This window comes from Ascaphus truei, chromosome 2, assembly GCF_040206685.1.
Source record: "Ascaphus truei isolate aAscTru1 chromosome 2, aAscTru1.hap1, whole genome shotgun sequence".
In the NCBI taxonomy this organism is placed as follows: Eukaryota; Metazoa; Chordata; class Amphibia; order Anura; family Ascaphidae; genus Ascaphus; species Ascaphus truei.
This window is the reverse complement of record NC_134484.1, coordinates 88,857,679-88,872,178: the sequence shown is the minus strand read 5'-3', so window position 1 is coordinate 88,872,178 and position 14,500 is coordinate 88,857,679. Positions and strand designations below refer to the sequence as shown.

General features: G+C 38.8%; 1 protein-coding gene across 5 annotated transcripts in view; it reads left to right on the top strand.

Moving 5' to 3' along the window:
- The window catches only part of LOC142482964 (uncharacterized), a 760,779-nt gene that overhangs the window by 284,325 nt on the left and 461,954 nt on the right, over nt 1–14,500 (top strand). The window lies entirely within an intron of this gene.

Below are 14,500 nucleotides of genomic sequence, written 5' to 3'. Positions count from 1 at the left end.
TTCAATTTATTTGAGTGCGGGGACCGCCCTCTTTTTGTTTGTAGTACTTTCAATTAGGAGATATAAAGGATTCCCCTAGGTCCCTTTGCACCTATTGATTAAGAGTTATTCTGCTTTGTATTCATGTTATATTAGATGGTGCTTTCTGTTTTTTTTCTATCTAAAAAAATATTGTATATTTTTACCATCATTTTATGATCTAAGTCTTTCTAGTTGCGGTCAATTTTTACCATGTGTGATACTTTAAGTAGAATTGTACTTACCCCTGCCAGGAAAAAGGTGGTCTCCGTCTTCCTCCTCGTCCTCCGTTGGCAGCAACATTACAAAACTACTGGCCACTAGCCCCTTAATCAACTACCCCATCTACCCCCTCTACCCATTGATTGTCACACTGATAAATCATGCCCCCAATATGGGCATGGATTGCACAATGGCAATGAATGGGCAAGCTAACAACAAATTAAAAAAGAGCAACAAAATAAAACGCATGACATTGAAATAAAAGCAAGCATTTGACAATAGAGCCATTGATTGTGACTGTGGTAAATCTTGCCCACAATATGGGCATGGATTGTCACAATGACAATGAATGGGCAACCTAAAGAACAAACACATAACAAAAAATACATTACAATGAAATAAAAACGAACAATGCATTGATTGTCACTGTTCTTATCTATACCCAGAAAGGGGCAAGGATTAGTACATTGGCAGTCAATGGGCACCTTAAAAAAATACACAAATAAAATACAATCATTGTATTTCATACCTTTCATGTATTCACCCTCATCCTACTCCACAACCATCTCTCGACCCTTGTCGCAATGGTCAACAGCCTGAAGTTCACGATCCTTAGTTGACTGAAGAGACGTCTCCAGTAAGTTCTTCTTTCTTTTCTTCTTCTCTTCTGTCTTCTCTGCTTTATAATTCAAAAGAGGCCGAGATGTTGCCCCGACGGCTTCTTGGGCTGAAATGTGACGTCACATTTGACTGTCAAATGGTACACCCCCAATCCGATGTGTTGGTGTACCATGTGACGGCTTCCATTTTTTTTAGGATGTGATAACATCATAAAGGGAGGGAAGCCAGACAATCAGGTAGGATATGGTTCCCTCCTTTTAAGATGATGTCACTTCAGCAAAAAAAAAATAATGACAACCATCACATGGTACACCAACCTATCGAATTGGTAGATATACCATGTGATGTCTTTCCTTTATTGGAGTGATGTGACATCATCAAAAAGGGAGGCATGCTACCTGATTGGCTATCATACCTCCATTTTTTATGTCGGCAGAACACTCCACAAATCGACAGACACAAAAAGGAGACAAAGGCCATAGTGTTTACTGAATATATCTAAAAACAAATCAATTAAATAGCATAACATTACAATTTCCTGGACTGAGCCAACAAGAATACCAAACTACACACCTTGTCTTACAACCAAGATGGTATTAAATACCATAATTATGTTAAAAAGGTGTTAAGTAGATCTGGGAACAAATTCGCAATTGGCAACAGAGGATATTGGGCCTCGAGATTCAGCTAGACCCCTGGTTGTTCTTGTTAAACAGACCACTGCAAGGAATAAATTAATTGCGCATTTTGCGACTGCTATGAGGTGCTAGACCGCAGCATTATGGAACCAGAACACAATTCCATCTATTGAAAAGATTCGAAATAGAATTTGGTTCGTCTGCCAGATGGAAAAGTTGACAAGTTCGATTAACGACTCTAGCCCAAATTTCCAAAAGGTCTGGCTGCCTTGGTTGGCACAGACTGACATCCCAGGGATGAGCAATGCCACCGTCTGGCTATGATAGATGTAAATGAGTTCTTCTCATATGATCAGTATTCAAAAAGAGACAGATGGACAGGTAGGGGCTACCCAGGAGAATAAGGGAAGTGCACACAAATATGGGCTTAGCCACAGAAACAGCAGGCGCCTCCGGAGCATCCATTATATGGAAGGTAACAAAAAGCAGTGCTCATCACAGAAACAGTTGGAAAAAAATTCAGTGACCTCTTCCTCTGCTCCCCCCCCCTCCCTTGGTTTCCCTTACCCCCAACAGTGTCTTATATGTTTGTACGTCCGTCGGTGCGGCTGGAGAAGTTAAGAAAGATAATGTGTGTCATACAATGGATTGAAGCCTGTAATGCCTTTTTGGAGAAAAATGAATAAAATACAAAGTTGAAAAAAAAAGTGTTACTATAAGTAGCAACAGGAGCCACATCAAAGCCTAGCTCGCACACTACTTCCCAAATAGAGGACACGATATTCTCGAAACATCACAAATAACCTCTGGTTGGGTTCCCCTGGTATGCTGTGACGAAATCAAACCTTTATTTACGTATTTTTTTAAATAAATTTATTACATATAGCTATGTAATTTAAAAAAAAAAGTTCAACATTTCAAATTTTCACAAACTTAACAAGCGTTAAGAAGCAACTATTGACAAGGACTTGAAAACCAAAGAGGGAGAGGGCGAATAACTACCACCGAAGAGCTTAGGTAACCTGTTCAGCTACCGCCCCTGACAAGTCATGAAACCCTTGACCTGAAAGGCAAGCTGATGGGGTCCATGGGTCAAGATGCTAGTTAGTTGACCTGTCAGGGCTAATCTTCAGTTAAAAAACTTTTCAGATTCTTGCAATACAATTATCTGCAATACCCCATGGAATAACTTTTACTGCACTGGTAGGTGATGAGCTTCATTTATTATGCAGATAAAGTATGAGCATTAATTGCTGATCTGGCACATTAAATGTTATAGTTTTTGTTGTTTTGCACAGCGTGCTGAATATGTGCTACCAACTCAACATGTCTGCTGCTTTTTTTGTTGTTATATAAACAAACCAAATAGACAATATAGTATTGTTATATAGTATTTTATAAGGTAATGCGTCCGACTCTTGAGGAATTGTTTAGCAACAGTTTATTAAAGAAAGAAAAAAAGATAACTGAGAAAACAACTAATAAAATGCATAATAATGGACATGTTTTACATTTACAATTGTTTTTCCAATGACAGTGTTTTAATGACAGTGTTTGTAATTTTAATAGTTAAGAGTAACCTTTTCTTTTATTTTAGATGTCATTATTTATTTTTAACAAGTCACTAAAATCACATTGCGATTCCTTGTTTGGAATGTCTTGTCTTACCTTGTCTGCTCTATTCCACCATAAAAACAGCAAATGTTTGTTAAACAATATGTTTTGACAGTGTTGTGATAAAGCGATAAGTCATGTGATTTCCGTTTGTCAGAATTAGTTTAGTTGTTGATGACATAGTTCTTCCCTGTTAATTTTAGTAGACAGAAAAACGAAAAAGCCTGTGCAGAATATTGCAAAGATTGTTGAGTCTTAATTCTCCAGGGTAAAATCAAGTAAGATCAAGTCCAAATTTGTTATATTGATTTTAATAATGTGTCTCACCTGGGGTGGAAAGATTGTAGTTGAACCAGTTTTTCCATGCTGACTGAAGAAAGGGGTAAATAATAGTATTTAGTGAAGCAACTAATGTGGTACTAGGATGGACATTGGTTCTTGTCTTAGACCATTATTGTTTCACAAGGGTGAACTCCAGACTACACATTCTCCGCTCAGTTCCCTTTTTTGCCCCGTTTTTATCTTTAATGAGTAACGACAGATATCTACTGCTCCTCTTGTTGCTCCATTACAGTGACACTTCTAAGTTTCTCCCAAGAGGCCAATGGGGAATGTGATGCATTCTGGTTTTACCCACTTATTGATCAGCTGTCTAAAGACATTTCAGTGAGGGAAGTATACATTACTTTAGCAAAAACATTTCTAGAAATAGGTTTGGCGCTGTTATAGAGTAATATATATTTATTTTTTTACACGTGGCAATGTATATCTCTTTATACATTTCCTATGATGGAAAAAAACAGTGCATGAATGGTCTGTGAAATACAGGCATATGTCCCTGGTATGGAACTCATAAAAACTAAAAGAAAGCACATGCGTGTTAAAAGCTATATGAAAAATATATATATATTTTTATTTACTAATTTGGAGACATTAAGACTGTTTAAAAAACCCGACAAAAAAAACCCAGAAACCAATGTGGCTTTATTGTCAAGTTTCATATACTGTAGTGAAGTCTGTATGCAGATAAGTCTATAAGTGACGTTGATAATTTTCTTGCTCTGTGACTGAGATCTGTGTGGGACTTTACATAAAAGACGGTGTGTGACAAGTGGCCAATGCGAAGTTGGAAAGAAACAATTATACAAACAAGTCATAATTTTTACATTTAGAAACATTGTTAAAAATTGTGAAATATGAAAACGTACATGTAACAAAAGGCAACATTTTTAACCACCAAAACTTACTATACTTTGTATGTTAGTGGATGATTAGAGAGAAACCTTTGAATTCGCCTCTCCACATTCACAAAGCTGCAAATGATTTCTGTTTTTATATTGTTTGGTTTGAATGATTTGGTATATATATACAGTAATATTTACAGTTGCTATATATATATATATATATATATATATATATATATATATAAATATTCACACAATAAAACCACGTTTTTCCTCAGAAACAAACAAGCATACATTTTTATATATATATATATATATATATATATATATATATATATATATATATATATATATATATATAAATGTATGCTTGTTTGTTTCTGAGGAAAACGTGGTTTTATTGTGTGAATATTTATATATATATATATATATATATATATATATATATATATAGCAACTATAAATATTACTGTATATATATATACCAAATCATTCAAACCAAACAATATAAATATCTATAAATATTTATATATTCACACAATAAAACCACGTTTTTCCTCAGAAACAAACAAGCATACATTTTTTTTTAATATATATATATACACAAGCATGTGTGTTTATGAGGAAAACCGTGGTTTTATTTTTTTCTTTATTGCACTTTGTATGATATTTCCTATATAAATGAAAAAGAAAGGTAATGATGTAATGGCCTATGGTTTCGTTTGATTTTAGAATTGTTTCCTTTCAATTACAAATCTGGAAGAACTAGTTAGATAAGATGCTGGCAGGTCACTTTACAACAGTGGTGCATGACTAAATCACCTTTAAGTGAGCCAACATCTGCAGAGAATGTAATCACAGAATGCCGTCTGCCATTTCTTTTTTTTTTTATCTTACTGTAAATCAGTGCTTTCATTAACTCATTTTCTGCAAGGTAGCTTGTAGGCCGTGCTAGCAGTGAAGTGGTTAAGAAACAAAACCTGTAAAATGATAAATCTACTGTATTGAAAGTGGACAATTTCTTTCAGTTGCTACCCGCCTTAAAATTAAAATGCTGCTGTTTGATGTATTACCAAGTATGAATGTGCACTTACAACCTGCTGAAGCCTTTTCCACTTAAAGAACGGTGAACTAAAGAAAACCTTATTTGATTATCTGGCTTTGCTTCTTCACAGTATTAGGCTAGTAATAGGACACCTCAGCCCCTTGTGTTTACTCACTTTGCATTATCCTGTGAACAGATACAACCTGAGTTTAATCAAACAGGACCTGGTTTTTATTAACATATATTTAACTTGTTTGGACCAAAAAATTATATACATGTAACAGTGTTTCCCCTACCCGATGGGAGATTCTGCCATTACAGCGTGTGGCGCATGCTACCTGTTGGTAAGCAGGAGGGCTGAGTCGTCTGCCGATGTTTGTGGGATCACAGGACAGGATTCTGGGGTACATACCCAGCATGGTTCTCTAGCAGTGCAGCGCCTCCATCTGTCGCAGGCTCCAGATGCATGGAGGCGATCTCCTACGATAGAAACAATCCCTCTCCTTCCCCAGTAAGATCACACACCAGACAGGAGGTATATGAAACAGGAATGGCTTATTCTGTTCAAATCAATGCAGTCACAGCAGGCCTCTGCCCTATGCAGTCTCTGGTGTTGTATCCAGCTATAGGATAATACCTGTACCTGCACTACGGGTCAGGGGAAAGGTGCACACTCACTCTCCGCCAAGGGGAAGAGAAACAGGGAAGGCCAGTATTCAGACAACCTGTTTGTGACCTGCCTCTCTCAAGTGGGGAGAGGCACTAGACTAAATTTGGGTGGCACTCCCCTTAAGTACAGCCAGGAGGAGGGCACCAGGTCTGTCTGACTCAGTATTGAGTTAACCCAGGCCTGGTTTCACCTCCCCCGTCACTCAAAGGCACTGCTGGGAGTGGGGAAACCCATGATAAGTACTGGCAGGCCTGTTCTTACCAGGGCTTACTGCCAGTGAGGGCAGACTGGTAGCCAAGAACCAGTCCTGGCTACATACATATAATTTAAAAAAAAAGCACACAGTAGACACCTCAAATACAGTATACAGGTAAATCTTTTGTCAAGTGCACGTATCATAATGAGATAAATATATCCACCAATGTTTTCAGTGGTTCAAGATGCCTTAAAGCTGCAGTTCAAGCAATATCCCACTTTTTTTTATTTAAATAAATCAGTTCATACAAGAGAAAATACTTGTAGCATTTAATTTTTCTTTAAAGAAATGTTTAATGTATTAGAATTTAACAAGCATTTTTTGTTCCTATAGCAACCAGTCACATCCCCTTCCTCTTCTGAAACAGGCTGTGGCACACCCCTTTTTAAGCCCTGCCCTCTCTCTAGCAGTGAACCAATATTTAGTGACTGCCTGGTCACATGAGCTTCCCCACAGACCTTTGCATTGCTTTCTCTTCTGCTGCACTGACAGCCATTTATTGAATCCCCAATCCGAATCCTCACCGATCGCTCACAGGAGAACGTCTCGATCGGCAACATAGCTAATCACTTGTCAGTGTGCAGATTGTATTGATGCACATATTGAATTGAAAAAAATAAATAAAACGGCAGCTTGAACTTCTGCTTTAAGAAGACACAATGTTGAAGAAGCATACATTGATAATTTGAAGAATATTTTTGAGAATGAAGATACAAGCAAGATAAGGATCAGCAAGGGTTTGCGACAGAGAGACACCATCTCACCACAGCTTTTGAACTGCAACACTTGAATTGTTAAAGACAATGGGTTCCCAAGATTGGGAAGAAAAAGGAATCAAAATAAACGGTTAATATGTAAGTCATCTACGATTTGCAGATGACATTGTTATTTTTGCCACAGGTCCAGAAGACCATTAGCAACAAATTGCTGAAGCAAGTAAGAATGTGGGCCTCCATATGAATCTTAGCAAGACCAAACTGATGTTCAACAAATGTGTAAAGTGCAAATATTTAAATAAATTGAATAGATCTAGAAGAAGTCGAAGATTATGTCTACCATGACCGGCAAGTAACAATGGACGGGAACCTTTTGAATAAAATCAATTGGAAAAGGAAGATTGGAGGGAGTACATTTGCAAGAAACACGACCATCATTCAAGGGAACCTTCCACTGTGCCTCAAGAAAAAAAATTTCAACCAGTGTATTCTGCCACGTATGGATGTGAAACTTGGACCCCAAATACGAAAATAATTCAGAAGGTTCAGACAACTTAAAGAAGTATGGAGCAATGTATGCTGGGTATTACCGAGAGACAGGAAAAATAATGAATTAGTGCGAAACCAAACCCAAGAACTTATCATCGTTGGACAAAGATGATACATGACTGAATTCCAAGAGAGATTAAAAGACCAAGACGAAAACCAAAAGTAAGATGGGAAAATGAAATCAGATAAATTGTTGGAGCAATGTGGTGAAGAGTGAATTGTAACTGTAGTACCTGGAAGATCATTGAGGAGGCATTCATTAAGCCAGCGGTGCGCAAACTGCTGGGCGCGACCCCCAGGGGGGGCGCGACACTGCCGACGGGGGGCGCGGGGTTTACAGAGGCCCCGCGCGCTTCCCGAAGGCACTTAAATTAAGTGCCGGGGGAGCTGCAGGGCTTCTGTAAACCTAACTTACCGTGGCTCCGGCGGCTTCCTCCCTGTGTCGCCATGGCAACGCGGCGTCAAAATGACGCTGCGAGGTCATGTGACGTCACGTTGCTATGGCAACGTGACGTCATTACGCCGGAGCGCGGGTAAGTTGGGGTTGGGAGGGGGGCGCGGGAGTGAGGGGACAGCCGACAGGGGGGCGCAGGGAAAAAAGTTTGCGCCCCCCTGCATTAAGCAATCGATCGAAAAGGGCTGACGATTATGATGTGTGTGTGTGTGTGTGTGTGTGTGTGTGTGTGTGTGTATATAGACAGAGGATGAGACACGCACTTAATATCAATGGTAATAGAGGTGGGGTACTTAGCTGCCGGTGTGCTGGTCCTGGGGAGCTCCTGTAGTCCCAAATGTTCCAGTACAAAGAAGAAGAAGCAGGCACACCGTCTTACTCAAAAGGAGGTTTAATATGCCGAAACGTTGGACTTTATGGCATATTAAACCTCCTTTTGAGTAAGACCGTGTGCCTGCTTCTTCTTCTTTGTGTGTGTGTGTACACACACACATATAATGTACATACACACATTTTTTTTCAATTTGCATTTCATTGTTTTCTCTTCCCAATCACTACATTCATTTTTTTAATTCTCTGGTATTTTCCCCTTTTAGAGAAAAAACTAATTATGTAAAATGATATTCATAGAGATAATATAGGTAGGTTATGGCATTTTTTTAGAGACACATTTAATTTTCTTCTTTTAATGTATATAACGACATTTCTGGATTTAGTACATCTACAAATCTGAATGCAAGTCTACAAAATGTAAATTAATTACTGAAATATCCGTGTTTTTGGAGAACTGTGGAGCTGTGTTCAGTATTTTTATCGTAAGACAAATAATTTTGTCAAATACATCTTTAAAGAAGTAATTAAGAGGGACAAGTATGACTCTAGTAAACTAGAGTCCAATAGAATCCAAATGAAATCAAGCACGCATATTAAGAAGGCATTATTTTTTTGGGAAGTAAGGTGTTGCATTTCTATAAAGTTGAAGTGGATATATTTTTCATGATATTTATTCTTCTGTACAGTGAAACCTTTTTTGCACTTTCCTCTCCTGCTAGAGCCATAGATTTCATGTATGTTCACATTATATAGTACAGTAGTGGCATTTTAGTGCACACTTGCCAGCTGTAAATAAAGACTAAGTTGCAATATATGCTCGAATAACCAGAAAAAAAAAATATTGAATGTGGTAATCATAGTAACAAATTGTGTGTCTGGTTTATTCCTGCTTCAAGGATGTAGATGTATTATTTTGTTAAAGAATTGTTTTGTGTATTTTTCCTCACACTTGTTCTACAAAAAATTTCTTATAATACTCCAATTTCTGCTGTTACATTTCAGCAATACCTAAAAACTGGGTGCTCTGCAACAGGTAGGTCCCAGTCGTTGGTCTGCCACGGGTGCCCTCCCTAAGTTCCTACATGGGTTCTAGTATTGAGTTTGTTTGTGAGTAGTATGTTAGAAAAAAAATGAAATAAATAAACTGGATAGATGCCTCATTGGCAGTAAAGAGTTCAATACGTTTTGTATTTGGTTTGCAAGTAGAGGTGAGGCAGATATTGGTAACGGAGAAATAAAAATTCCGTGTAATCAAATAAATACAACAATGTTTTTATGTAGAATCATATAAAGTTCTATGCTCACCCTTGATGAAGAGATTAAGAAATATTGATAACTGCTGTACGTTCTAAAATAAAAATCCTTTAGGCAATTGAAGTGCTATTTCTACTCAAAATGTGGCTCTATGTTTCAAAAGGCTTATTAGTTAACAAAGAAGCGTGGGTAGCCGGGTTTGGTCCTTTCTTCAATGTAATAAAGGCGGAAAGGGAGTAGGTGGTATGATACCTTTTATTGGACCAACAAGTAGTTGAAATATTACAAGATTTCGATAAACCTGATGAAGAACCCTGAAAGGCTTGAAAGCTTGTCACATTTCAACTACTTCTTGGTCCAATAAAAGGTATCATACCACCTATTTCCTCTCCTGCCTTTGTTACTACAAAGGTTCAATATATGTCTATGTACCTTATAATTTTTAGTTTATTAGAATATTTAAAAGCCTTCAAGTCTACATATTTTATGATAAAGCAAAGTTTGACCTTTATTTTTTTTTAAATAAAAACTACACAGGTTAAAATATTGAATAAATCCTCATTTAAGGTCATGTTTGTTTTTTGTCTGTCCCGAGCTTTATTTAGACCCTGTCACTTATACTTCTTGGTCCCTGATCCCATTGAATACCATTTTGCTGTCGGACTATAATTTATTTTTTATGCCTACTGATAATCTTACCTGTATAATCTGTTAAACAAAAACTTAATAAAGCGCAACAAATATAGTGATAAAGTCAAGCTGCTGCCTGAACACCAGCGGTTTCCCCAAACCGCAGCTTAATAACCTAAACCAAAAAGTTCTCGTGGCGCAAAGTGACAAAAAGTGTACAGTTAAATGTGCAAATAAACCCAGTGATAAATAGCACTGAAATACACAAAATACTGTTGCTCCATATAGTGAAATCCTCAGGTCTGCAGACTCCTTGTTAACCTCATATGAAGACAAGAACACAAATGCAGAGGGTATAGTGTATTAACATTTACTCATGAAGACAAGCAACACAGAGGGGGATGGTAACAAACTCACACTCTCCCTGCTGGTATGTGAGCAATAAGTGACTTTGTGCGCACTTCAACCCTCCTCCAGTCTGAGATCTGACTCCAAAAGACTGTTCATGTTCCCAAGGTTCAGCAAAGTATCCGTCCGCTCCTCCTTTTCTTACCGTGCACCTCAAAACTGGAACAATCTACCGAAGACTCTCACAGCCACCATTATATATATAGCCAGCAACCAACCTCACACTGATGATACCCATCAAGGGTATCATCTCATCCCAGCCTGTCTAAAAGCTGTGTTTAAAGCAGCATGCATTGGCTTGAGGATTTGCTTGTGTAATACGAGCTTGAGACAAAAGGTGGCACAAATATATATTTGCATGTCATTTCCCAGAACACCTTGCTGCAGTGGAAACGCTGTGTGCTGGGCGATAATGGTGAAAGACAGGGTTGCAGACCTGTCTAAGACATGCAAATGAACATACAGTAATATTTACAGTTGTTGCTATATATATATATATATATATATATATATATATATATATATATATATATATATACTGTCACGGCCCCTTTTATTCTCCAACATCTCCGGTATTTTTGAGTATTTTTTTCGAATGCCACGCACTTCACCGCGTTCATGCCGCATTCATGCCGAGACAGCGCCAATAGTACTGTAGTTATCAGTTAAAGTTTGTACACAGCACGCCGCCCATAATGTTGCACACACGCCACCCATAATGTTACAGTAGCTTGCTTGTGTACCTCTAATACAGACCTCACATAACTGTGAGACTGTAATGTTGAAAACAGTTGAAAACAATTAAATAAGCACAGCGCTAATACTGTACAATGGCCGCGGTTTTAAATGCCGGAACATGCCGCATCAAACACTGCATCTGCCCGCGGTTTTAAAAGTCGCGCTGAAACGGCCGCAGGAGGCTAAAGGCGGCCGCCACTGTATATATATATATATAATGAAGAAAAATGATATATGGGATTCTGTTGTATAATGATAGCACCTACTAGAACAATGTATCTGTATCACACTCAATAAGTAAACGTTTGCAAGTTAATTTATTTATTTTTTATTTATAAAATGTTTTACCAGGAAGTAATACATTGAGAGTTACCTCTCGTTTTCAAGTATGTCCCGGGCATAGAATTAAGATGACAAATAATACATGGTTACAATACATAGTTACATAAGTGAACAGGGAATACATTATATACTGTACAAGACATTGCATGCACAGTTACAGATAGTATATATTATAGGCGCATGTAACAGTTACAGACCAGATTAAAATGTGAGACAGCTTTAGTTTTGAAAGAACTTAGACTGGTGGTGCCTCTGAGAGTTTCTGGTAGATTCTTCCAGTTTTGGGGTGCACGGTAAGAGAAGGAGGACCGGCCGGATACTTTGTTGAGTCTTGGGACCATGAACAGTCTTTTGGAGTCAGATCTCAGATGATAAGTGCTGCATGTGTTACAGGTGAGGAGCTTGTTCAGATTGATGGGTAGCTTGCCCAGAAAGTATTTAAAGGCAATACAGGAGAGATGAACTTTGCACCTAGACTCAAGTGATGACCAATCTAGTTCTTTGAGCATTTCGCAGTGATGTGTATTGTAGTTGCACTGGAGAAAAAAAATCGGCATATTGAATTGTAGAGGGTGTCAAGTTTGTTAAGGTGGGTTTGGGGTGCCGGCCGTATACTATGTCCCCATAGTCGATTATTGGCACTAGCATCTGCTGTGCGATACGCTTTCTGACCAGCAGACTTAGGGAGGATTTGTTCCTGTAAAGTACACCTAGTTTGGCATAGGTTTTGGATGTCAGGGTATCAATGTGCACCCGAATGTTAAATGGGAGTCAAACCATATGCCCACGTATTTAAAACTAGTAACAGCAGTTAGGGTGGTGTTAGCGTTGGTTCTGATCTGGAGCTCAGTCATTGGAAGCTTTACAAATTTAGCCTCGGTCCCAAATACCATTATTACAGTCTTGTCAGTGTTTAAAAACAGCTTGTTTTGGGAAATCTAAGTTTCAAGTCTCAAAAACTAAGATTGAAGTATGTGTTCAAGGTCGGAGAGGCTATGGCGGTGTGCATATAAGATTGTGCCATCTGCATACATGTGTATTGAAGCTCCCTTACAAGCTGTAGGAAGATCATTGATGAACAGCGCCCCAGATTGAGGCCCCAAGACAGCGCCTTGCAGGACACCATAGGTGATATTGAAGGGGTTGGAGTTAGAGCCTGAGATGGACACATGTTGGGATCTACCTGATAGGTAGGAATGAAACCAGTTTAACGTATGCTTCCCTATTCCAGAGTGCTGGGGATTGTTAAGCAAGATAACATGATCAACAGTATCAAATGCCTTTGCAAAATCTAGGAATATTGCACCAGTGAGTTGTCCCCGTTCCATTCCACACTGGATTTCATTGCAAACGTTTAGCAGGGTAGTTACGGTAGAGTGTTTGGGGGTGAAAGCCAGATAGGTATTGGCTAGGGAAATTTGTCTTGGTATAGTAGTCGTTTAATTGGAAGTGAACACATTTTTCCATGACTTTGGATAGTTTTGGGAGAAGAGGGATTGGCCTGTAGTTTGAGACAGTGTTTCTGTCCCCAATTTGGAAGATTGGGACAACTCTAGCAGTTTCCCAGGTTTTAGGGATATGTCCTACAGACAGAATAGAGTTGACTATGGAAGCAATTGGTTTGGCGATGGCTGGGGCACCAAGTCTTAGGAACTTAGATTGCAGTTAGTCAGGTCCACACTGGCTGCTTAGTTTTAATTTGAGGAGCACTTGTGTAATCTCCTCTTCAGATACTGGGACAAATTGAAAATTGTGAGCAGTGTTGGGAGAGGGTGGGGCTATAGGGGTGCTCACAGAATGAGATTCATGTTTGTTGTTTGGGATGCGTTTCGCTAATAAGTTAGTGGCACATCCCACAAAGTAATCATTGAATGCATTTGCAATGTCACTGGGGTTTGTCAGAGTAATATCCTCCTTAGTGATAGCACTAAGTTGTTGATGGTTAGAAGGCTGGAATTTATTGGTGATATCCTTCCAGAAATTAGCTGGATGTGATGTATTCTGGAGAAGATTGACACAGTAATATTGTGCTTTTGCATGTCTTGCTTGCCTTGTGCACATGTTCCGCAGGCATCTGTAGTGATTAAGATCCTTGGTAGTGCCAGTTACTTTGTAGCTTTTCCACAAGGCATCCCTGAACTGGTAGAGTGCTATAAGGCCAGTTGTAACCCATGGAAGGTACTCTTGTTCTGCGTAGTGGAGCATGGGTATCACAGAGTTTTAAGAACTCGGATTGGAAATAGTTGAGCGCAGAATTAGGGTTGGGAATTAAGTCGATTCTGTACCACGGGCAGTTGGTAAGGTCAGCCAGAAACTGTTGTGGGTTAACGTTTCTAAATGTTCTAGTGAGGAAAACTTTAGGGCTTGTTTATGGTGGTTTAATTTTCTTTACACAGTATACTATTGCATGTTCACTGAAAATGTCAGGAAGGATGCCAGAGGATTGGATTCTGCTGGGATTTGAGGAGGGAATCCAGTCTAGCAAGGAATGGTTGTGAGATTTCAAGTTTGTCCGTGTGGGTTGGGAAATGAGTTGCGTTAGGTTAAGTGACTTGAGTTGTATCTGGATTTTGTGGTTTTTAGGGTTGAGCCAATTTAAGTTGAGATCCCCAAGAACTAGCAGCTCACTCTTCTCATTCAGAGAGGAAATGGAGCCAAGAAACTGGGTGATATCAGTCAGGGACTGTAGAGTGGCTTTAGTGGGGCAGAAAATGCCAGCAACCAAGATAGGCTTAGAAAAGGGGAGGCAGATTTTGCCAACTAGGATTTCAAAAGAGGGTGGGCTTGGGGGGCAATTTAACATTGTAA